Source organism: Ruditapes philippinarum, unplaced genomic scaffold (assembly GCF_026571515.1).
Source record: "Ruditapes philippinarum isolate M1 unplaced genomic scaffold, ASM2657151v2 ctg416_1_1_1_1, whole genome shotgun sequence".
Taxonomy (NCBI): Eukaryota; Metazoa; Mollusca; class Bivalvia; order Venerida; family Veneridae; genus Ruditapes; species Ruditapes philippinarum.
This window is the reverse complement of record NW_026852364.1, coordinates 224,730-250,845: the sequence shown is the minus strand read 5'-3', so window position 1 is coordinate 250,845 and position 26,116 is coordinate 224,730. Positions and strand designations below refer to the sequence as shown.

The following is a 26,116-nucleotide window of genomic DNA, read 5'->3' as shown; positions in this document are numbered from 1 at the left end:
CATGCATTAAGAAAGAAATGTATTGATAAGATAACTAATGAATTCATGCAGATACGGAATTTCAAAACGATTAATAAACGATATTAAAGAAAATGTTCACTTATTAAATGTAAACAACAGTCATTGAAAATCGTAATAGTCTAAGATATAATTAATATTATCTATAGTCGTTTTGCTTTATACAAGTTTAATATGGAAATATATGTAACGAATATGTAGTACGTTAAGCATGGACATTGTTAAAAAAATTCATTTAGTAATGAAAAAAAACATTAATTAAGATCATTTCTAGGAAATGACCACCACGTTCTAAACAAGTTAAAATCTAAAACGTTAATGATTTGTTTTGGAAAATATTGAATGGTGAACTCTATGACAGAAATTTAAAGACATTTTCACAGTATATACACTAGAAATCTTGTAAACCGTCATTTTAGCTAACACATGTCACGATGCGTTTATCCAACTTGAATAGACACAACTGCTCTCACATACGAAACAAAGACGATTAAGGCAATTAACTGATAAAACAATGATACGCAGCAATCGTTGTGTAACATATGCTCGACAACATCAACTGATGACAAAACTTTGTTTAACAACAGTTTTAAGCAAAATCAATATGTTTAAAGACGTTCAATGAGCAGCTTTGTGAAGACTCCGACAAAGTTTCAAAACTGAAAACTCAATTCATCAAAAGTATGAGAAAAAGATAACAGAACACATTTAGGAGAGTTTATATGGTCCATAAAGATACATATATTTAGAATGGCTTTTATGATATCTGATAATGAAGTAACATCATATTATCCTTTTACTCATATGGGAAAAGACATAAAATATTTTATCATGCATATAACTTCATATGAGACGACACATAAAATATTTTTCATGCATATAACTGAATGTTGATGGGATTTGCAATATCACTTAGCGAATTATTGTATAATGTTTCGTAAAATTTGTATCCAATACTTTTAATACTTGTGATAAAAATCCAAACATAGAATAAGTAATAGAAAGAGCACCGAAACACGAGGCTATCTGATTTGTACGAGGGGGCGTAGCCCCCGAGTATTCATCAGATTGCCGAGTGTTTTGGTTTTCTTTCTCTTTTGTATCATAGTCAAACATAAAAGCACGTTCCCTGTTGTCACAATATGAAACCCCGGCAAAAATGAACCAATGAACGAACATCTGAATATGACATTTCTGTCGCTTTTCCTTTCTCTGCCGTCACAATATGTAAACCCCAGCAAAAATGAGCCAATCAATGGGCATGCTCTGGAGTGCGGGTAATACCCGCACTCCAGTTAACGCACTGTGCATGTATATGTATACGATTTAACCCTGACACATTTTCAACAGAAAGGTCTCCAAACTATGATACAATATATTGGAAATACACTGTTGATTGATTTAATAAAGCATATATGGCTAACTTAGAACCTTGTTATTTCTATCAAACATTATGCTTTATGATAGGTAGGGTATCAATTTATGAAATATTTCTTGCTTTGTCATTTAATATATTTGTGGAATTTTATCTCGTGCTAATTTCTTATATAAATTGTCGGTTACATTGCCAGAAAAATACATCGTTCAGATATTGATCATTAAATATAGAGGTCAAGGAGCATGTCAGGAAAGATTAAGGGAGTAAGGTCATATATGTGTCTCAATGTGTTGTTATTTAATATCATGATTCATTCAAAGTGAATATTATAACGCATCGTCATAAAAATCACAAAAGCTTATAAGGTGTGTTCCAATGAGTTATATTATTAAATTTATTTTAGCAATGTTTTAATATCATTTAGTTGGACAATTTATCACACTACATTACTGCAGGAATGAAATCGGAAAGGTTAACAACATGCATTTAGGATATTGTGCAAATCGGTTTGAATGGTTATAAAAACAAACTTCCGAGACAATCTGCCGATAAACATTTCACGCATACGATCCTACAAATCATGTTGATAAAAGATCTTGAGGGATACAGACTGAAAATTTTCCGATGATTTCCAGCCGACAAGTCAAAAATTTCTGATTACTGAGCGGAAAAATATTCGTTACCGTAAAACATCAATTCAATATTAAGTTCATTTTTTAATTTAAATTTTAAAATTTAAAAGCTTATTAAATATCTATAACTTTTTTAAAAGCTTATAAAATACTTATTACCTATTAAAATCTGGAAACAAAGTGATTCCTCGGAAGCATAAATCAAAACAAAATTACATAAGAATTGCAGACTCGGTTTGATTGAGTCTGTACATAACCCTTTATCTGCAGTTGCAACATACTTCAAGTATTAATGAAATATTTAGGTCATATAATTTTCAATTAATTGAATTACAACACATGTTTATATTCTGTGCAGTTTTATTTCTATTACATGTGATGGGCAGTTGACAAACCAATGGCATAAGGATGACTTTTGTTGGTGTGCGGAGATTTTAATATCTTGTTTAGCTAAAAATGATCTTTTGAAATAATTTATTCCTCCTGTCTCCCTACAAGCCCATGAGAACAATCAAATCTGCAAATCATGTGTCATTGAAAGTGTAGTTATAATCATTTTAATCTCTGAAAGAGATGTTGTGAATAATTATGTTTTTATTTTGAATGATTGTGCTTTTTCAACTGATTCATTTTATTTTCTGATGTAATTAAAAAAAGGACAATGAAATATTGATAAATATCAATCCCATGTGTGATATGAGTTTCAATCCACGCATTCGAGCTCTTCAGATAAACGCACTAGCACTACTACTGGGACTGACAATTCTTCGTTCGTATAATTTTACTTTGTGTAGGGAGATCAGAAGCATCTAAAGGCCTCAACAGACTGTAGGAGTTTGAAGTACAACACCAATTATAGCAAATCTTAAGGTGTGAAGGATGCTTTTTTTTAATTCGTACAACGTAATACAAGATTTACAAGATAGGTCATGTTTTATATTTTAATTCTAGTTGTACAGACCTCCACGATGACAGGTGACATATTTCCCAATTATCCCCTGATAAAGTGTTTTAAATGAATAAAATTCCAGAATAATTAGGGCTAAAATGTAAACATAGTAGTAAGATGGAGTAAAAAGGATGTTGAAAAACTCTTAGGGAGCCCAAGTTGTGGCATATTTGAATTCCGTATTACTCATAAAATGATTATAGTTATAAATGGATGAGTTTCCATCATTACTCATGCAGAAAAAAAATGAAGAAAAAAAAAACAGAACAGGCTTTTTACGGTGCTCAGTTATGATATTAATTCCAGAACAGTGCATTTCCTAAATGCTCTTGCCATGCTATCCGCAGCCTTCCTCTTAATCAATCTTTATAATTGTTCAATAACAACAATTATAGAACATTTACACATATTTCAGTAATAATAGTAAATAAATCCTTTAAGGGATCTATTTTGGGGATGTTTTTGGAGGGAAACTGTCGGTTCATACAATATAGATATACGGTCTGAATGCAAGTATTGTATTGCTTTTGAAAGGATTATCATATATCTCTAATAAGTGTTGTACAGCTAAATTCTACCGTCTGTTGAGGCCTTAAGACAAAAGGAGTCCACATATTCCATGTGGATAATTTTACTTTCCGTAGAGAGGTCACAATATAATAACGGAGAAGTCAATATTCTTTGAAATTTTGATCAGGATGCATTTTCAGTACCTCTCTAAAAAGTGTTCAACAGTTGTTAGAAATGACTTAAATACTAATTTAGACGATTATAAGTAGCCGGTTATATACATTTTGTTTCTAGTTGCATCTCGTTGATAACAGATCTACTTAATCGTCTTTTTATGTCCACTACTTGCAGGCCTTGTTCCCCCGTCATGATTAAAGAAATCCGGAATAAGTATCTCCAGAAAGGAAGTCGAGTTCATTAAATATGTGCATGCTGTAAATTGTGAGCTAATCTATATCCGTCATTGATAACGGCCAAACTGAGTTCTGTTAATTGCTTTATATTGATGTGCCATTTAATTAAACCCGAAATAGAATTATTGAGAGTAATTGCTTTTTTCAATACATATCAATAATTATTATTTTATTTGTATTTTTGATCCGTCATCAGACTTTCCTAATTTTTTAAGTAGTTGTTTGCATGTTTGTCAGTGACTTATGTGTTTTTACAAAAAGGAACGGAAATCGTTTTAAAATTCAAAAGCAGTTGCTGCTCTTTTAAGATATGTAATTTTGACATAATGACATAAAATTGTATGATATCTCCATCAAATGTGAATAGACAGCTTGCAGCTTTATTTCCATTATGCTCTTTCTTTCGAGTATATTTACAAGTGTAAGTGTTAGCTGCGTGTAGCTAAGAGCTACAAGAGTTTGATAAGAATCTTATATACGTAGGTGGAAAATACTTTTCGCCGATACAACATATCCAGTTTAAAGATAATTGTACGCTTAACAACAATCAAGCGAAAGTATGATTGTGAAGAACGATTTTCAATGGCATTTTCTCTTAAAATGATTACTTATGGTTCATAATATCTAGTTTAAATACAGAAAATAAAAAATCCCTAACAGTTGTGTTATAATATATTGTTATTTTATTAGTACCTTAAATGTATGGTAGATTAGAACTGAAGAATAAGTAAACTATCATAAATGTATGGAAAGAAACAAAAAGATCGAGTGTGTGATCAATAACGAAGACATTTTAAAAAAAGATAGATACTTAAAATAGTGCATTCGTCATAGGGTGACTTTCCGGTGGGCAATTTAAGAAATTTATATTCAATATGAGATTTTTATTTCTGAAAATAATAAATATGTATTGTCTTTTTATTCATTATAAATCCTAAAATGACTTCATTGTGTATGAGGGGTTGCCCTTAAAAGTTGAGGCATATTATATTTGCATTTACCGATAATCGCTGCGTAAAAAAAGACTAAATTGGTTCAAATAACTGGAGACAATGCATCTCTAAGCTCAATCAGGTGGGGTGGTTTTGACCCCTAGTGTAACTTTAAGTCTGCAACACCCGATAATTGTCAAAATATTATTTTCTGTCTCGGAGACTAATGACCTTGTGTTAGTGTGCCGTAAAACAAAACAAAACAAAAAATGATATTATAAAAAGCTGATTTGATTATCTAACAAAAAGAAATCAGACTTTCCCTGTATGGGCCAAATAAATTATATTCTAGCCATCACGTATATACCAGAAATGGTGTACAATCGAATTAATTGGTTTTGGGAAATGTTTCAGATAATTCAATTAATACAGTGAGGGGTAAACTATGTTTGTATTACAAATTGCGTGAGCAATCTCTTTCTTATTTAATTTCCCGATAAACCGTGGTATCACGCAAATACAACTTCCTTTTATAATTGACATATTGTTTTTGTGTTTTGTGTTTTATGGCAATTTCCTTAAACTAAACCAGAACATCGTCTAATTGGTAATTAAAACGTATAAGGCTTTTAACGAAGTCTCCTCTTCGTATTCATAACACATGATGATGTTTTTAATTTATTTTCAGTGTCTGTATTTTTTAAGAATTCTTTTAATGTAAAATACCTGCAAGCGTTTTTATTTCTCATTCATATTGTCAATTGTAGTGTTATACTCTTACTGACATTCATCTTTTTATGAGAAATCAAAAGACCATCTAAACACAAGGCTATGTCATTTGTACGAGGGAGCGTAGATTGACAAGTGTTTTGATGTTCATTCTCTTTTGTATCATAAGCAAAAATAAAAACACTTGGCATCACAAAATGAAACCCCAGAATAAATTAACTAATGTTCCAGCAATTGAATATGATATTTTATCATTATCTATTTCCATGTTGTCATAATTAGTAAACCAAAGAAAAAAAAGTAGCCAATCAACGAGCATGCTCATGTTTATCCCGGACAGACAGTGCGGTAACTAAAGTGCGGGTAACTAATTCTACATTCCAGTTAACGCAATGTGCATTTATGGGTATTTAATTTAACTCTGACTCATTGTCAACAGACACCTCTAACAAATTATGATACAATTTAGGATTAACATTGTTTCTTGGTACCCTAGTGAATGATATATCATACTTCATAAATGTTATGCTTTTCTGGTTTAAATGTAGATTCTTGAATATTTTCTTATCTATTGTGTGGGTAATGCAGACATGTATTAGATTTCAATCCTGCAGTGCTTGACTCTTTAGGATGTTGTTTGTAGTATTTCATTAGACAAGTTCTCAGTAGTTAGAGAATTATTTTCGAGGTTACATTTTATTATCTTTAATTCAGTAAATGTCAAAAGTCTTGTCGAAGCGCATACTAAAAATATCAAGATTGTATCCTCGAATACGTTTACAAATAACATTAAGTCCAGATAAATAATTCTTTGTAATATTTGTTGCCAAGCTACCAAGGAAACATAATATAATTATGCGTACGATCTTGAAACTTTAAATTCTTGGTTTTCAAGCTGCAGTTTAATTTTGTTGTTAAAGGAATTGGACAGTAATGAATATGTTTTTAATTTGAGCCCGTTTCTTCTGAGACAAAACGGAACGAATTTCCGTTACTATAAATGATAATTAAGAATTACATTCTAATTAATATAATTTTGATACTGATATTAGTTTGTAAACTCTTTTTCATTTCTATATTTTCAAATTTATAACCATAAGCATAGTTGTCATAAATCATTTACCTACTTTTTATATATTATTGATATCTATTAATAAAGATAATAAATATCGCTAAGCATTCAATATTAATGTACATTTTGACCATTTTAAAAAATGTGTTCGTGTAATTTTCTTTATGATGTATATTTTCCTATGAGTAGGGTATCGCTTTTTTGTCTTTGTAATGTGTTCGGAGTGAATCAATATTTGCCAAACACTGGAGTAATAGGAAGTTACAACGGACTGTTAGCTGCAAAATATTTCAGATAATTTAGAGTATTTGAGAGGAGACAGTTTATTGTTGAAGGTGTTCGCTTAGGATGCTGCAGTTATCAGTTTTGCTGAACGTTTTAATATCATGCTTATTTAATTTGAAATTTTAATTCAGTGAAAGAACGGCGTGTTTGTCGACTTCCCTAAAAAAACACATTATGCAAAAAAATGTGATTTTATTTTTTCCGTTGATCTAGAAAATAAATTGGACTATATTGAAGGATTATGTGAAATCTTGTAACGAATTAAAAATTGGATTTACTACCTATGGTAATTATACAATGATAAATCATTTTATTTATAAATTACGGAAACAAATTTATGTTTAATATGTACACAAAGAACATTTTGTTTGACTTCATTGTGAGTTTATAGTTAATCACGAATCTGAGCTATATGATGTTGTAAGCATGACTGCTATTTTGTGATTCACTATTAAATATCTCACAATCACTGACAAATCATACATAACAAATTTTCTAAAAATTACCGAATTTTGTCCGAAATTGACAATGTATAAGAATTTAATTTATTAAAAATTTGCAATGTTTTGTCGCGTTCTGATCAACTAGGAATGATTTCACGGCGTTAGATTTAAACAAACAGTTTTTTTTGTACATCTTGATTTTGAAAAATATATTATATTTATTTTATGGAAATGTTGCGTGTTACTTATTAGGGATAAAGATAAATTTTACATACATTTATTACTTGGTATATATTATACATCTTTACCCCCACGCCCTATGGAACAAGTAAGCAGAAGCGTATGCCGCTGCTTGAATCTTGTTATTTTCGTTGTTTTAAATAGTTATTCTCATCATTAATGAATGTCAGCAATATTATATTTGCGAATTAATCCTTCCTATATGAAGAAACGCTTCTAGTATACAGGTATTGTTTCATAAAACTTGATAGTGAAGCAGGCACATTATTTAAGGGAGAACATATAGTCGGTACGAGTCCAGTCACAAATTCTGCTGTAATTTAATGTAGTAGCTAAAATGATTTTACCTCAAATTTACCTAACACATGTTTTAATGTGTTTTAACGTGAGTTATGTCAGTCAATTCGGTATCAACACATTTTATTTTACAACGTGATCAGAATCTTAATTCAATGTATTGCGACATGCAGAAATCAGTAATTTGAAAATCTAACTTATCTTAATAATGACGGTTATAAGAAGATATGGATTATCTAAAATGCATAACTTAGCAGTTATTATTTCCTCCATATTTTAACATTTTCGTTAGTTATTTCCTTTTTATTCCCTTCGGTGAAAATAAAATTGTATGATTATATGCATTTATATAAGGTTTATGAAAACGGATATTGCAAGAAAGTGATTCATCTTTTCATATGGTGTGTTTTGAAGTCTCATTCAATATTGATATTGACCTAGATTTGGGACATGCAAACAGATTAATGTAAAGTCTTTGTTAAGTCTTCACGATGAAGAAAGCTAAATTAAATATGCTCATATTTTCATTATCATGTTCAGCTGAATAGACTTTATATTTCAAAAAGTTGACTGTTTGAACAACAGATTATTTTGGAAAATGTTTGGGATAAAATTTAAAATTTGCCTAAAATATAGAAAGACTGTCCCACTCTTTATATAAATTGAACGTTACAGGTAAATTCTAAAAGATATTTACTGAAATTTCATTTGAATCCGGTGGTTATTTATTATTTATGCGAAGTAAATCATTAAAGCAAAAGGAATTATGGCAAAATGAACATTTATTTTGACTCTCACCTCTTCACTCACTCTATACCTTTAGATAGGCATAATGTCACTTTAATAAAATGTTGTTGTTTTTAATTTATCACAATGAAGCTATTATTTGTTGCGGAACTGGCACAAAACAACCTTCATTGAATGTAATATGCATTGACCCATTACACATTAATGACATTACAGTGCAAACCAGGTTTTATCTTAATTTCCATGAAATGAACCGTTGACATCAATGATCACTTTGATTCATGTGATGGTGGTTTTAATGTTTCGCGTCACTTGAAAAATGGTCTATGGAAATAAATAACTTTAAGCAGTGCTCAATTTCTAATCACGCCACTAAAACATTCAAGTCTAAAATGGATCTTTCCATGCAACTGCTTTTCATCAATCGAAACGTTTTAATGATGTCGTGTAGTTTTTGCTTTCATTTTGACTGCGTGTGCTACAAGAACTTATTTTTGTTTCCATATTTTTGTCTCACACTGATTAAATTGATCTATGAATTGATAAAGTAATGAACAACATTATTGAATTTTGGTACAGTCATGTATCTTGTCTGCATGCTCAAATCAATAATTAACACATTTCATGTAATTCTTTTACAAATCTAAAATATTGTTTATTTCAGAATACTAGTATCTAGTAATTGATATTGCTCTAAAGTGACCCGATTCTGTCATGCTTTTTAGTCAATACATCTTTTGAATACTATTATTAATGATCATAGGCATGAAAAGGTCCATTCTTCGAAATTACTTTTATTTTATTCTTTAGTTAAAGCTTGATTTTCTTCTTACGGAATTCCATAAACGACAGCCTACTGTTTACTGTCAACTGCCTACTGTCAACTGCTTACTGTCAACTGCCTACTGTCAACTGCTTACTTTCAACTGCTTAATGCTTACAGCGACTGTTTAATGCTTACTGTTCATTGATGAATGCCAACTGTTACACCTGTCAAATACCCGATTAAAAGCCTGAAAGCAAATATTTGCTTTTTACGTACTTCTTCCAATGTATTTATATGTTACAATGAGGCCGTTTGAAACAGTATTGGTCAAGGAATTACAGTACTCTGTATCATTTATGAAGACTTTGACTCGTTACATTTATACATGTACATGTATAATTCTCGTTATACTAAGCAGAAATATAAGTATACATCTTTGCAGGCATCTGGAACTTTTTCAAATCATAGACCTGTTAACTTTATAAAAATGTTATCAAACCAAATATTACAATTTTTTTTCTGTTATTAAATCTTGTTCGGTAATTTTGAGCTACCAAATAAAACTGCTTGCTGAATTACAGTATTTATACATGTATATCCCTGTTCAAGCTTGTAAAAGACAGTCATTTAGATACATCTACAATATAACATGTATATTATAATATTTGTTCATTAAATTATATCGACCCTATCCTATATCTATAGTGCTGAATGATATTTTTAAACGGAGGCCTTGTAATGTCAAGAACGTCGTTGTTTTTCATTTAAATTACAACGGTCAGTATTATGTTCGCATTTTGAAAATAATGCTATCATATTTTGTTTTATCTAAAAAAAATTTATCTAAATAATGGTGCTCAAAACGATTTTCAGACACAAATATATATACCAGTCACGTCTCGGAATACCAGTAGTTCATTCTGGTATACACACTTCGTTGTCTAAATCATACATGGAACCGTTTAGTTGTATCTAAAAAGTTAATACTTGTTCTGGTGTTTGTAGACTGTACATTTATACCTTAATTCTACAAAACCTCAAGAAAATGTTACTTTAGTAGATGTTAAAAAGATATTCGACAAAAGCATGATGACTAACATGTCAATTATTGTGTTATAATTGGAAAGTTGATGCATAATAAAATCATTGAAAGATCTTTGAGTTACGTGGGCATTATTATTAAATACAAAGGAACGTTAGTATTTGTTTAACGATATGATGAACTGCGGCATCCTAAATTTGAGGCCTTCCGCATGTAATTCTTATTTTTTTGCAGTTTTGCCTGTGTTACATTCTGATTTTTATAACTTTGATAAAGGCATTAAAACAACAGGAAAGAAAACAGATTAATCAATATATTGCTGGACGGCCGTCTTTTTATTTCATTGTCTTTAGGTGAACTTGTAAAGATGTTTTGAAGTGAAATATTCAGATAACTTGCCAGATATTGGAGCTTCAGATGTATTTCTTATGGAACTAATAATATAACGTAATCTTCATTTTCCTAATACATACTTTTCGCGATCCTATGCATTTAAAATTGATGGACTAAGACACTATTTAAATGTGGACAATGTTGAATATTGTTTTTTCCAACTTGGTCATGTTACAACTTTCAACAAAGAAACTTTGCTTCGTGGTTAACATATATTTATAACCATTTTCATTTCATGTTATCATTATTTTGTTTTCCATGGAGCTAAACATAAACAAAATAACAAGAAAATTATGATATTTTATTTTTAAAGAACTTTTATTTACAATTAAAATGAAAAACAAAATACACTTATTGATTATAACACTACATAAAAAGTATGTTTAGTCCCAATAATGAGACCAGTAAGCTAATATTTCTTGTATACACAGTTATTTAAAAATAAAAATTATGACACGCCTGTAAAAAAATCAAAATCTATATAAAATATTTGTAAAGTTTCGGGGAAAGTAATTAATATTAAAGCAGAATTATAATTCAAAGTTCTGTTATGAATTATATAATTGTTATGAGATTAATCATATTAATGTAAATATACTCTGCAATATAAAGTGATATACACGTTGTAAGAAAGGTAACTTAAAAATGCTTCATATTATACAATAGAAGCTCTACACTATCGCGATGTCTTAGAACTGTTTACCTTAGTTGTCAAACTTCTAGAACCTGATAGAAATAGTAATGACTTTCATTAGATGATTCTGGCAAATACGAAGGCAGATTTGCTCATTGGTTTTACTTGCGGTAATTGCAAAAAGAAATAGAAAAAATAACCAACCTTAAAGTTTAGTAAATTTAAATAGTTAAGAATCTATTATTTTCCAGAGTTCTTCAATGGCACAATGGCTTTTTATAAAAGTAAAATAAGCTGATCCAAACTGTAATTTATCACTTCATGTTTGTTCTCTTTATGTCATTGAAAAATTGAACGTTTTTTGAAACAATTTGAATACAGACAAGTTTGTCTTTCTTTGTTTATGCTTTCAGCTTTCAGAAGGAAGCCAGTTAACTCGTCTATAAGAACAAATACATTTATGTAGTCCTTTTCCTCTTCCATTGTAATTTCCATATTTTCATACTGGTGTATTGGTTCTGTTACTTGTCTGTGAAGTCAATGAAAGTATAGGCTGTTTCTCCATTGAAATGTTTCTGTCAGATTTATCATCCTCTGTACTGGAATAAAATTGATTCTATAATTAACCTTCAAAGCACATATCTTTGCAACATAAACTATCAAGAGTTGCAATCAAATTAACATAAATGCATAACATAACATCTAATAAGGAATTACACATTTATAAGCTATAACTAACAGCCAATGAAAACTGAACCAAAATGATCTCGTAAATAAACTCACACATGTTTGATTATGAGAGAATGTTTAGCCTAAATTTCACCAGTAATTTCACCAGTATATTACAGATATTCTTAAAGTTTAATAAACTATGAAATTCTAAATAAAATAAAGGAGTGTTGACATAATGGTCCAGATCTCCGCCTCTCAACCGAGGAATAGTGGGCTCAAGCCCATCCATGTTGATTTTTGAAGACAGATTCCTTGTGAATAATTTATTATTAAGTTGATTTACCCTAAAATGAGTCCTATATTTGACAATTTATCAATCACCTGTGCAAGAGGCACGTGGAACCATTTCATAATATAATCAAAGCAGTTGCAATGGTGGGACGTACACAAGTCATTGCAATGAATTCGAAATTACAAATTATTAGGCTATAAAATAATCCTTTTAAATTTACTTTCCATTGTTTTCCGCAAAGTTTACCTTCAACAAAATGGCGGGCGCACATGTGTGTACATTCGGAATACTTCTATTTGATCCATACATAGACTTAGACTTTCAATAAGCAATAAGCAGTAGCCAGTAAGCAGCAGGCTGTCCAGTTAGCAGTAGGCAGTGAGTAGTAGGCTGTCGTTTATGGAATTCCGTATCTTCTCACTCACCTTCATGAAATCTCCTGTACATTTATGCAATTTAGTGCTAAAAGTCGCTTTATATAGACGTGATGTAATATCGTGGATTAAATAATATGTTGTTTATTACAAAGTTAGGTGCGTTTATATTTTATTTTATACATAAAAACTCTCAGTCCGAACCATCAAGTTCATTTATATTTATTGTGTTAATGGCACATTATACCAGAGTAAGACCAAACAAAAAAGGTTATGTAATGGTGAGCATATTAGACGTTAAATGTGAAATAGCCTGTAAAAAGAAAAAAAGAAAAAAAAACAAAAAAACATACATTTCTGATGCACATTGGGCCTTTACGTTTTTATCTTGTATTTAAACAATGTATGCGTTGATATAGTTGATTATGTAGAAAAGAAAACACGTTACCTGTAACCACTCTAGAGTACGTTTATATCGTTAAATGCCAGTGCTTTGCTAGTTAAATCTTATGTTATATTATTGTTAAATTTGTGTTGTTGTTTTATTTTGAACAGGTGTGTATACATTAGGGTCGTTCACTCAAATGCTATAAAGTATAAAATCTTTAACTTTTATTTTTTCATTATAATTATACATTCCTTATGCAACCTTTTCATATTCATTTGACCCGAAAGTTTCAAACAGCCTGAATAATATAAGAAGTCTATTTTTTTCAAGATACGTAGATAAATACAACATATCTGCCGACATGATATAACCAGTTTAAATATAGTTATACTAGTTATAGAAAAATGAGTGGTTGGTAATATAAATTATATTTTTCCGTCCAATCCTGGCAGCAATGTTTTACAATCGAGTTAATTGATTTGGGGAAAATGTTTTAGCTAATCAAATTAAGACAGAGGATGGTATAATATGCTTGTATTTGATTTTGTGCGTGAGCAATCTCTTTTTTATTGTCCGGTATGCCACGGTATCACGCAAATACATCTTCCTTTAATAACTGACAAATTTGTTCTGCCATAATTGCTTTTATTGATATTACCCTGCATTTATTCAGGTCCTTTCAATTGGCTATAAAGACAGGCCGTAGTTTTATTTTAATCCACATATTACGACTGTTTTTGCGACTGCAGTTACAAATATAGCTTTAGTTTCTTTTTATTTTGTCTTTTGTTAGTACAAATAAATTATTCATTATTTGCTTCATATTGTCATCGGTATTATTTCCTTCGAAAACTGTACATTAGTCAGTTGAATACTTTATGTGACACACAAGTTATGCCTAATAGTTCAAAGAGGTAGCTATCATCTTTGTACGAAGACGTAAAATTGTTTTAAATAAGATAAACTGGATACTTAAACAATCTATTGTAGATCTCGTCATGATCTGGCCAAATCCTAAGCATCTTGCATCACAATTAGGTTATTTTGCACATGCTGTGAAATGTGCGGTAGCTTGCACTTTCCAGTACAGTCCATGAACAGCGATTAATGAATAATTTTTCAGTATTGATAACTATATTTCTACTGCGTTTCTAAAGAAGTAAGGGCTATTCATGCATATTTTGAAATATTTTTGGTAATTTACATGACATTGATAATGTGTAAGTTGCATTCATTTGGTACCTTCACAATAATATAATGTTAAATACATTTCCAAATCTTCATGACAATTAGCATGAATCTGGAGGCGTGCTTCTTTAAATCATCAATATAATAAAAAAGATTATGAATGTCAATATCAGTGATATACTTTTTTATACTCTTTTTATACTTGATGCTGTGACAATTTACACTCTGAAGTTTGTTACCATTCAGTTTAAATAAATGAATATGGTACAAGTTATACTTTCGATATAAATACAACATTTTCAGTGAATTGGTATAACGCTTCTTATCTTGTATATTGTCAGGAATTGAATCGATATTTGCCAAACATTGGAAAAATAAGCAAAGATACCGGACTGTTAGTTGAAACATATTTCAGATAGGATAGATGGAAGTATTGGAGAGACAGTTTATTGTCTAAAGTGTTGCTGTTCGCTCAGGATGCTGTATATATACGCTTCGATTAAAATTGTATAAGTGTTTTTAATTTCTATTTTCTACGAAATAACGTAAAATATGTTCTTAACCCCGGAATATTAAGAATGCTGTTATCCTTTTAACAAGTATCGAAGACAGAAATTGATCAAGATATAATTAAGAATTTGCGTTTATCTTTTAACGAACTGAAATTGGATAGTATACTTTTGGTAATTATTTCTCTATGTTTTTACTAATAATATATGGTTTGGTTTATAAAATTTTGTATTCTTGTAAAAGATTCTAGTATAATGTATATACATGATGATTCAAGAGTTAATTTCAACTGAAATGTTCTCGAAAAAAGAACTATTTACCTTCTAAAGTATGTTATTCCTTCGTGTAGGAATATGTATTAATTATGATCAATGATACACATATCGTATAAAGGAATTACCAGTTGCCAGAAAATAGTAAGGAAATATTTACTAATGCTCAAAAGGCAAATTACATTAAATAAATACTAGTACCAGCTATAAGAAAAAAATATCAACCAGTCAGATAAATAATTCATTGACATACAAAATACAATTCACTAGAAAATAAAACTATTCGTCATGAATTAAGACGATTGCTCCAGGATAGAAAATATGGACCGTTCAGGTAATTAACTGATTTAACAATGATATGCAACACTTTTGTGTAACATATGCTAGAATATTCACAATCATCTGATCATCAGAAAGAAAACTTGACAAGTATTGATAACACAACAATTCAAGATCAACGCAATAAAGTTTAATGACTCCATGTCTTTACTGTGTTTACTTTATGCATTGATGTCCTCACGGTACCAACGGTTTGGGAATCAAGGAGATTAATAACTATTTAATAACAAGTCTTCTCGGAAAATAAAAGTCGGTACAATGATTAAAGAATTTCGATGATGACTTTTATTATTTCAAATTATAAAGAAAACAACATACTTTCATAAACAACGAATTAAGAGATTGTTCCAGGTCTACAGTATGGTCATTGTTCATTTCCAATACTTGGCAATTGTATTACAAATCAATGACGACATTTTTAAAAGAACGAAATATCAATTTTGATGTACTGCTTTACCTGCGAGAGATTTCAAAGCTTGTCTTTTATACGACGTAAGCGTTTTCATAGTTCGTAACGCTTCGAAAACATACAGAAAGTGTTTCAAACAATGATATAGATTCAGCTTATCATGAAGCGTTTTTTATTGTGCTTTATATGGCGATAATAAATATCAACAATACTGAAATAAACTTATGAAGAATGTTTAACTGTTTTTACGCAAACCATGTATACTTTACTCTGGAATATTGGTGTTTAAACAGACACAACGAATGTTCATCTGTTGATTGTCACTGCTTAAATCAAAATAAAACGGATGATGTTGTAATATGCATACATTTGAACTATCGACAGCAATCTCTCCTTTAATGTCCAGTATTCCATGGCATCATACAAACAAACCTTTTGGATGACTGACAAACACGTTCTGTGATAAATGCGTTTTTATCTTTACATTAAATTTAAATATGAAATATTTTAGTGGCAATTTTGACATAAAGTGGTTTTCTTTTTCGAGAAAATACTCAAATGACACTTGCAATACATACAGTAATTTGACTTATTTTAAACAAATCAACTTCACGTAACTTAAGATTTTAGCTGTAATCGCCAACATCATATATTATTCAACAAATCTGTGTATCAAAAAAGAGTTATTTAGATTTTCAAGCTAAAAGAAATAATTTGGGGTTTCTGTTTATTTTGCCTTTTTATAACCACTGATCACTTTTTCAAATTCTAATCAGTTTCGCCCATTGTTTTCCTGTTTAGGGCACACGTATTGGGGACAATAAGCCGCTTTTTATGCAATGGCCAATAAGGGTCTCACGAACACATCTACAGATGTTTTTAGTTTTAAATATTACCATTGCGTGTAAAATGTTGCGTTCTGCTTAGGCCGGTCCAAGACGTGTGGCCAATAGCTTGCACTTTTTTGTACCGTCCTTGAACAGACTAACTCAAGCCAAGTCTGCAACATTTTCAAATTGCCATTTCAACGTAATTTAGGTAATCCTTCTTCACTCTATTATTTTGGAAGCTTTTTTATTTGCTTCCTACTTTCATCGTTAATCGTTATTACGGAAAATGTACTTCGTCGATTTAATACTTTACGTGACACGTAAGTAATACCTTTTAGTTCAAAGATGTTTTGGCTTCCATGCAGACCAAATGGTTACTTTTGTGTAAAATGTCTTTGTCAAAGGGGAACAAGTACATTTTTGATAAGAACAAATTAATATGTGTTTATTATGTAAAAGCTTTTGTCTAATGAGTAGATCTTTGCAAATTTTGGGCGTTATTAATCACAGTAGAGTCATTCGTTGTGAAACATTGTATCCTCTCTCTATTTATCACAAACTTTTTGCCGAAATAAAAAGTATATGAATTGCACAGCTGCAAATAAAGAATAAAATAACAATAAAAAAAGTTTTAAGTAATTTATACGTAAATGTAATTGAGGTAACCACAGCATTTTATTAAAGTAAATGCTTTTAACAATAGTATTTAATAAAAAAAATTTAATGAACGTTACAGGTAAATTCCGATCGATATTTAAAGGTATACGTATTTTCTTGCGCCACGTGTTTTTTATCGTTCATCATAAGTATTAAACAAATGATTGCAAAATATATGTAAATGATTTGACTTTCACTTGTTCACTCTTTATGTACCCTTCCCTCGACATACATGTAATTTTTTTAATGTCAATATATCGAGAAATTAACATATCAATGTACAAACAATGAAACATTTGATTGTTTTAGGTTAAATGTTATAAGTAACAGTGCATATTTGAATCTGTGTTGCACTTTAAGATGTGATTGATGCTGTCATAATTTACACTCTTATCGAAACATTTATATGTATTCTAGCATGATCAGATAAAGAGTCTTGGAATAAAATTCGGTGATTACTTATATGTTTTTAAAATATATAACATAAATCAATTAATATGGTACACGTGTTCTACATTTGAAATGATTTTACCATATACCATTGAGTGATGTAATGCTTTTCATTTTGTATATTGTTAGGAAGTGAATCGATATTTGCCAAACATTGGAATAATCAGCAAAGATACCGGACTGTTAGTTGAAACATATTTCAGATAGGAGAGATGGAAATATTGGAGAGACAGTTTATTGTCTTAAGTGTTGCTGTTCGCTAAGGATGCTGCATATTGTATATTTATTTTTAATTTCCTTTTCTTCAAGAACGACATAGGAAAAACATTAACTTAAAATCTAACTATTAAGGAAGATTTTATTCTGTTACGAAGCAGCAAGGATAAAAATTGATATAATAACTTATATAATAGGATTTTCTGAAACGGAAATTGGATAATATGCTTTCGGTGAGAATTATTCTTTCCTTTACTCTTTTTATAATTTACTAACTGTTATGCTTATAACTGATTAAATTTTCACAATGTCTTAAAATATAATTTAAACTGAGATGTTATCGGAAAAAAATGTAATTTCTTTCCTTAAACATACCTTCTGTATTCGTGCAAGAATATTAAAGGAATTAAGTTAAAAGTATTGTAAAAAAATTTAAAAATTGACAGAAAATGATGTATCTATATTGTGTTTAACATATGCTTGACAATTCCTAAAAAACATGGAAAAAGTATTGATAGCACAAAAGTTTTAGGCCATTCAAAATCTTTTTTTCTTTCTAGATTTCTATTCGGTACAAACGGTTTGGGAATTAGGGACATCAATTTGTATTTATTGCGTCACAACACAAAAGTCGGCAAAATTTAAAATGTGACGTATATGTAGAGAGTGGTTTTTATTATTTCATATTATTATAAGAAGCAAATGAGTAACTATTAGTTACTGTGATATTTGTCAACGTCTGGTAACATTCTCATTGAATCAAAACGGTTTTAAATACTTTAGAAGTTTTTCAGATGATGAGACTGAAAGTAAAGAATTTTGTCATAAGTATTGATTTTGATTTCCCAATGGGATATATTCTACAGGGATTAAATATCAGTAAATGAGCCGCGTCACGACAAAACCAACATAGTGCGTTTGCGACCAGCATGGATCCAGACCAGCCTGTGCATCCGCGCAGTCTGATCAGGATCCATGCTGTTCGCTTACCAACTCTATTACAAGTAGAGAAACTGATAGAATATATTACGAAGTTTGTAAAAGTATTACTCACACCAATGTCTTAACTTCACACTTGTGTACCCTAAGAAGAGAAATAATCTTTTTTCACATCACCTACAACATGTTTGTGTGGAATTATTTACAAAACAAACATTGGTTTAATCAACGAAATTTCAATTAATTAAAAAGAACATATTTGAAATAGATACAAGAAAAGTATACGTATAAATGCAATGCATATAAATGTTTGCGCTCCAGGCAATCATCATTTTACAAACGATATGTCTGATAAAAATGATTAGTTTAGAGGAAGTACAGGGTGCATGCAATATAATAGAAAGACATTGAAAGTCTTTATTAGTCTTAATCTGAATATAGTAATTTCGGGAATGTATATAAAAACTAACCTAAACGAAAAATCATATTGAATTGTAAATAAATTGGGATATAAATATGTTGTAATACAATTAATCTAAGAATGTTTTAAGTCTTTGTAATTAATAAAGCACTAATTTATTGTTCTATTTCCTTGATGAAACGAAATACAATAATTCTACAAAGAAGATAAAGTCGCGTATACATTTATATTTATAGAACAGCATTTTTACAGCGGTACTTTTATGTTTAATAATTTGTATGCCCATCTTTACAATACAAAGTCGCAGCTTAGCAAATGGAATTTTTCTTCTCCTTTGGACCATCATTTCTTGTCTTATTTCAAACCTTTTGTACATAAATTCTTCATTCTTTACCATGGTTTATTTTGTTGTTTGTTGTTTCTTTTCTTGTATGATTTTCAATGAAGGTATCTTATCATGGGTGTTGATGTGCAATCTCTAAAATTATATCTTACAGGAAATACATTCATCATTTTGGACGGGATGCCTGCAATTTCTTGATTCTAGAATGAATATAACTAAGCCTTTGAAAGCAGTAACGAAGTTCATTTAAATTCTTTAAAATCAAATGAGGTTGTTTTGATTTAAATATCTGTTTCAGTAACTTGTATAGATATTATCATTCTTTTGATATCACTTAGGTATTTAAGACTTTCAAAAACAGTTATAAAGAAAAAAATGCAGAATTTTAAAAAGAATGGCATCGATATGTTCCTATAAAAATAGATATATTTTCATGATAAGTATATATGCTAGATGTTTTACTTTTACCTTGAATAGTTGCTTTTATATAAATAATTCAAGGTAGTGTGAACTAATTTGTATGATATAAGACATGGTTTTACCATAATCACCGAAGGCAACTTTTATGGGTGTCTGGAAAAATTTGTTTTTTAATAATTATCTACAAGCAACTTAGTCTGCGATGTTCAACTATTAACTTTTACGTTTACTGCGCAATAAAAGCATTACAACTTTAACACCCATTATGGTTTCGTGTGGGCCAAATGTTTGATACATTTCCAAAAAGAGAACTTTAAATTATATATCTTTCAATTTCTAACTAATCAATTGATATGCCAATCTTAATGAGAGCAAATTTTGCAAATGCTTAAATGACGTTTAGCTTTTTACTTGTTGTGCTATTATCGCACATCCTGAATTAAATGTAAATTTCATTGTTTTATAACAATTACTGTTGATGTAATGTTACCATTATAACTATTATCCATTAATCAGATTAGATCACAAACCACACTGGGAGATTAAATTTATTTGGCATGTGATGGACTGTAGACATAAAAACGACTGCAGTGGTGTATTTTATTCATGTTAGACAGTTTTAATGATTTGTTTGCAGGATCTATAAAAGTAATTGAATCAGTGCAGTGTTCTCTTTTAATCACACAAATGAGAAGATGTTAGTCTGTAAAGCATTATTAAATTATAATGTAGTTTTGTCGGTGCAAAAAGAGAAGCTGTTGTTTTTTTTACTTCCTTCCGTTAAAAAGTTACTCAGAGTATGGTGTTACCATAACCTGTCTCGGAATATTTTTTCAAGCATATTCTTAACAGTGCAATTTCTAATACCAATTTAATTGTTTCACTTCCAGTTTGATCTAAAGTGAAGCATTAACATTGCGAAAAAAGGATTGTGTAACACTTTGTATAATTTCAATGCATTTGTTTGAGGCCTAGTGAAGTCGACCAAATTTGTTTGTGTTTACTTGCATGCCGTATTCCATGACCCAATTTATATATGCACATTCCGGGTAATTTAAAAAGCAAATCCAGTTAAAAATGTGCGTGGTAATCTTTACTAACTGTTAAGTCAGTTTGAATATTATTGGTTACCGTATATATCAGCGGGCCCTTACAGCTAAAAAATACTTTCTTACTGAAAATATTTAGTGATTATAGTTAAATATAAATTATCCGTTTATACTTTCAATTCCTGTTAGTACATTTTAAGTTCATGACTCCTTTTTTCTGTTTAACTGTGTAGTAATTACTACTTTATTGGAATATTTGTAATATGTTATGTGACAGTATACACATATCTTAAGTTCTGGATAACATGCACTTTTCTAAAAACATTGAAATGGAATGCTCTCTCGTATACTGATTATGCTATATAATGAATTTGAAGGACAGTTTTCATAAACTGATGTAGTTTTGAAATTGTTGCACATATTATGTAATTATAAACTTTTAATTAGATTCTACTTTGAAACGGTTTAAAAATGTCCCATTCAAAAGAGGGTCACTCGTGAGAAAGTCAGTCAATAATTGGCAAACATGAGACAAATGAGAAAAGATACCGGGGTGTTAGTTACAACATAATTTAGGTAGTTTGGAGTATTGGAGAGTCAATTTGCTGTCTAAAGTGTTGCTGTTCGCTAAGGATGCTGTATTTAATTGCTTCTCTTAACTTTGGTTTCATGTGTGCAGTTTTTCATTTGTTATGTGAGAAAAAGTATGTGTTCTACCTAAGACTAACACGAAAGTGTTGTATTTTCAAAGTATATATCTAAGTTTAGTTATGAAATTATTAAAATGATGTTTCAATGATTTAATTCAACGATAAATTACGGATAACAAAATCATTATTATTATATTTTTGTTTGGTAATCTTTAAATTATGCTTTTGCAATGTTTACCCGAATTGATACTTAACGACCTATGATTTGAAGTTAGTTAACAGCTCTTGTAAAATTTTAAATGCTTGAATATACGTATTTTTCTTATGCATGTAGATCTAAAATTTCAATTATTAAAAGCATGATCTAAGAAAGGAATAAATAATACCGGGAACACTTTTAAAAGAAAGTTTCTGCAAAATACATTTATAAGTATGTAGTAACAAAACTTTGACTACCGATTCAGAGATAATGTTACTGCTTTGTTTTTTTATGTAGGTAAACATAAATCACAAATAGCATTAATAATAATGGTATGTTCCAGCAATCATATTGAGACACAACAGATATAATGTTCTAGTTGTACGTTTTACATGAAATCATAGATTTAAAATAAATCATATTGCAAATAGATGTCTTGAATTTGTATACAACTAAATCAGTGCAGTTTGAGAAATGTAAACATCTCTCAGAATCGTATGATTAAAATGCAAACAGATAATCACATGGCGACACTTAATAATGAGCTTCGAATGATGTAATTTTATACCTCTTGTTTTCCTTTTTTTGATACTGAAGTGGTTTGAAAGGCAACATAAAATCTACTATGTAATCTCGAAGCAAAGACGTTTTTTTGTCAAGCATTTATTTCTTATATCTTTTCTATTTTATTTGTTTATTTATATTGTTTAATAAGTCATGTGTGACTACCATCACGAATATTATATTGTTACCTTGTCATCATAGTATGCTTTAAATCCTTGGTAGTAACAAAGAGTATGACTGTAAAGCCGGTCCGTCAAAAACATAGAAAGTACATAAGCAGCTGATGTTTCTAACCCTTAAAACACCTTTGCAAAATATTTCCTTTCATACCTTTCTTAACTGTTACCTTAATTCGATATTTTACGGCCTTATGAGTGTTCTCTTAAATTATTACAAGCGGGAAGTAGATTCATAAATTCAAGCAAATAGCATGGAAGTAATGATTTTTCATCTCTGTTGTTAATGAATAAGCCAAAGTGGTTCAATTAAAGTCTTTGAAATAAAGTGAGATGGACAAAGACATTATTTAGATTAATAGCCAATAGAGAAATGCTAAGTTTTATGTGAGTATGGTATTGAAAACAATTTTGAAAGAAAAAGGACTGAAAATAAAAAAAGATAAATCTACTCCAATTATTGATGCTATTAACCATAACAAATACTGCTCAAGATATCAGTCAATGTATTATCACAGCAATTTCTAAGCAGGGAAAAGCGTTTTACCCCTTAATATAAATTAAACCAAAAACACTTTGAGTGTGGCTTTTCCGATGAAGAACGTTAATCAAAACAAGTATACAATGTTCATTTATTTATTGTTGATTTTACTGCATTGTGTTTAGAATATTCAGTATGACGCGTTGTCATTATCGCAAGTATTATAAAAGTTAAATGCTAAAAAATGCCAGAATTTATCGATTAATATGGTATTCAGAGGGGTCAGACAGTACATGACACAACTATTTGCATACACTGAAATCAACGTCATAGCATTACCCATCCTGCAACAAGATTAATATAAAATGCTTAAACCTTTACAAGCTCCACTAGTATAATTAACCATTATAGCTACTGTTTATTAATTAGATTACAAAACGAACACGCTCCGCGATTTTATCTTAATTTGCATGTAATGGACCGTGGACATAAAAACGACTACATCGATGACTTTTATCCATGTTAGAGAATTTTAATAGTTTGTTTTACTATAAAATGTCTATAAAGGTAATCAACTCAGTGCAGTGTTCAATTTCTAATCACGCACACGAGAACCATCAAATATGTAAAAGCTTTATTAGTGAAATTTATTGTAACACATCAGTCCCGATTTCCCTGTAAAATGAAAAGAAAGAGACATTTTGTTTTACTTTCATTCGTGCAAAATCTGTTCACGGGTTTCTCTGATATAATTATGTAAAATAAACAAACCTTGATGTTGATTAAGCTGTTATGAAAACAAAAGTATACTGCGTCTAAACGATGTTTGTTACTATTCGACATATGAAGAGAATATCAAATATTACGTTACTGGCAATAAAGCTTTAAATTTTGTTTATAATATCATGAAAAAGATATCATTGAAATATACGAATATTTATACCTTTTGTGTGACTTCAGCAACTATTAACTGTATCACATGGAAGACAAGATGAAATGTGTAATCAAATGGTTTGTAATTCTATTTATTGTAACTTTGGATTACAATAATATGAGAGAAATTTTAAATGTTTAAGGAATGAAATAAAGTATGAAAATAAAGTAAAGTCGACCGAAAAAGTAATCGGTATACTCTTGTTTGTTTATTTTCTTTTTCGTTATGTGTTAAACTTTGATTATATTAGAATACTTATTTTCACTTATAAGAACTAAAAACAATTACAAAACAGTCATATTATTGAATTTTAAGTATGATGTGTTCCAGGTTTCAGAAATTAGTTTTGAGAAATTCTTTGACAGTAAAACAGAGTTTCTGCTACTCATTCCTTTGTCAGTCTGGTTCCCGTTTTCCAGATTTTCATTATATTAACTCTTTGGTCAGACACATTGTTAGCAATCCTGATATGAATTGAAATTGTGTAACAATAAAAAACAAGAAACGTGGCAGTGTATTAACATTTTCCTTTCTGTATCTATTTCAATATGTAGTCTAATTTATCGGCCGAATTCCTTGTTCACCTGCAGGTCGTTTCCCGCTATAATTAAATCAATTCTTAAAATATCTCAGGTAATAAACATAAGAAAGGAAGTAAAGTGAGATGGATACAAACAATGTCTTGTTCCCAATTGTTCGTGAGAGAATCTATATTTGTCATTGATAATAGCCTAGATGAGGTTAATTAATTAAATTATATCGATGAAACATTACATAAAACCCAAAATAGTCTTGATGATAATGAACATTTTATCATATATATCAATATATTGTCTATAATTTAAATGAGAGCCTAGTTTCAATGCGAATTTTCATCTTGTAATTTGTTTATTCTGTAAGTTTTTATAGTGGTGCCTTAACTGTTTTCCATGTGAGTATGTTTTTCTTCTCACTCAAATACATTTTGCTGAGTCTGGCCTTTGCCGATTAGATACACTTAATTCTAATGTTTTACAAAGAAGTTAGACATCTGTTTATTTGTACAATTAGATCAATTAGATATTAAATGTTACACGTTGTTTCTCTTATCTTCCTTGCGTATGACCTAAAAACAGGGAAATATACGTTTTTTGCTAAATCTGTTTTTGCTTTTTTTTTCGGTGTTAAAGAGGCATTCCCTACAAGTTCACAAAACCTGAACGTTTCAGCCAAATATTCCATAGTTAGCAAAAAAGCATAATAAATAGTATATTTAGAAGTCCCTTGATTGGGATTTAATAACTTAATATTACAACACAAATTGATATCAGTGTGAAACTGAGTATATAGTTCACAGATGCTTTTACTAAACATGCAACGTTTACATGTTAAACGACGGCATGCACTCAAATCCTCTATATGCACAATTGTCTAGAAACACATCTTAGCTTTTACAAACAACTACCAAGGTTTGATAAGTATCTTAGATATGTGGGTAGGAACTTTTATACCTCCCTATACAAGATTTTTATGGTATACAGTTTGATGATAATTGTTTGCCTCAAGGACGAGTAGTAAATGTATAATTGTATAGATGTTAAGAATTCACAGTTATCAATTGTCTAAAGTGATTATTTCATTATGCTTTATCTAGTTTGAAAACATAAATAGTAACAAATAAGTAGTCAACGGACAATTCTAAAATTCCCTTCAATATACAAACCTTTCGGCTGAACAGCCTTCTTCAGGGTATATAAATAAAAAATAAACAATAAACAGGAAATTATGTCAGCGTCATATGACGTCAATAGCGACGAAGTCAATAGAGCATGTAACATAACATTGCATAAGGGTAATAGTACATATTAAACATATTTATACAAA

At 29.9% G+C, this 26,116-nt stretch overlaps 1 protein-coding gene across 3 annotated transcripts in view; it reads left to right on the top strand.

Moving 5' to 3' along the window:
- Positions 1-26,116, top strand: part of LOC132758132 (lachesin-like) — an 83,878-nt gene that overhangs the window by 560 nt on the left and 57,202 nt on the right. The window contains exon 1 of one of the 3 annotated variants that reach the window (XM_060749677.1): positions 7,095-7,204. The exons of 1 other annotated variant lie outside the window; for it this stretch is intronic. The gene's annotated coding sequence lies outside the window, so the exon portion shown is untranslated. Of the gene's footprint in view, positions 1-7,094; positions 7,205-18,085; positions 18,311-26,116 lie in introns of those variants that run through there. One more of the 3 variants, XM_060749669.1, reaches the window with a different exon arrangement.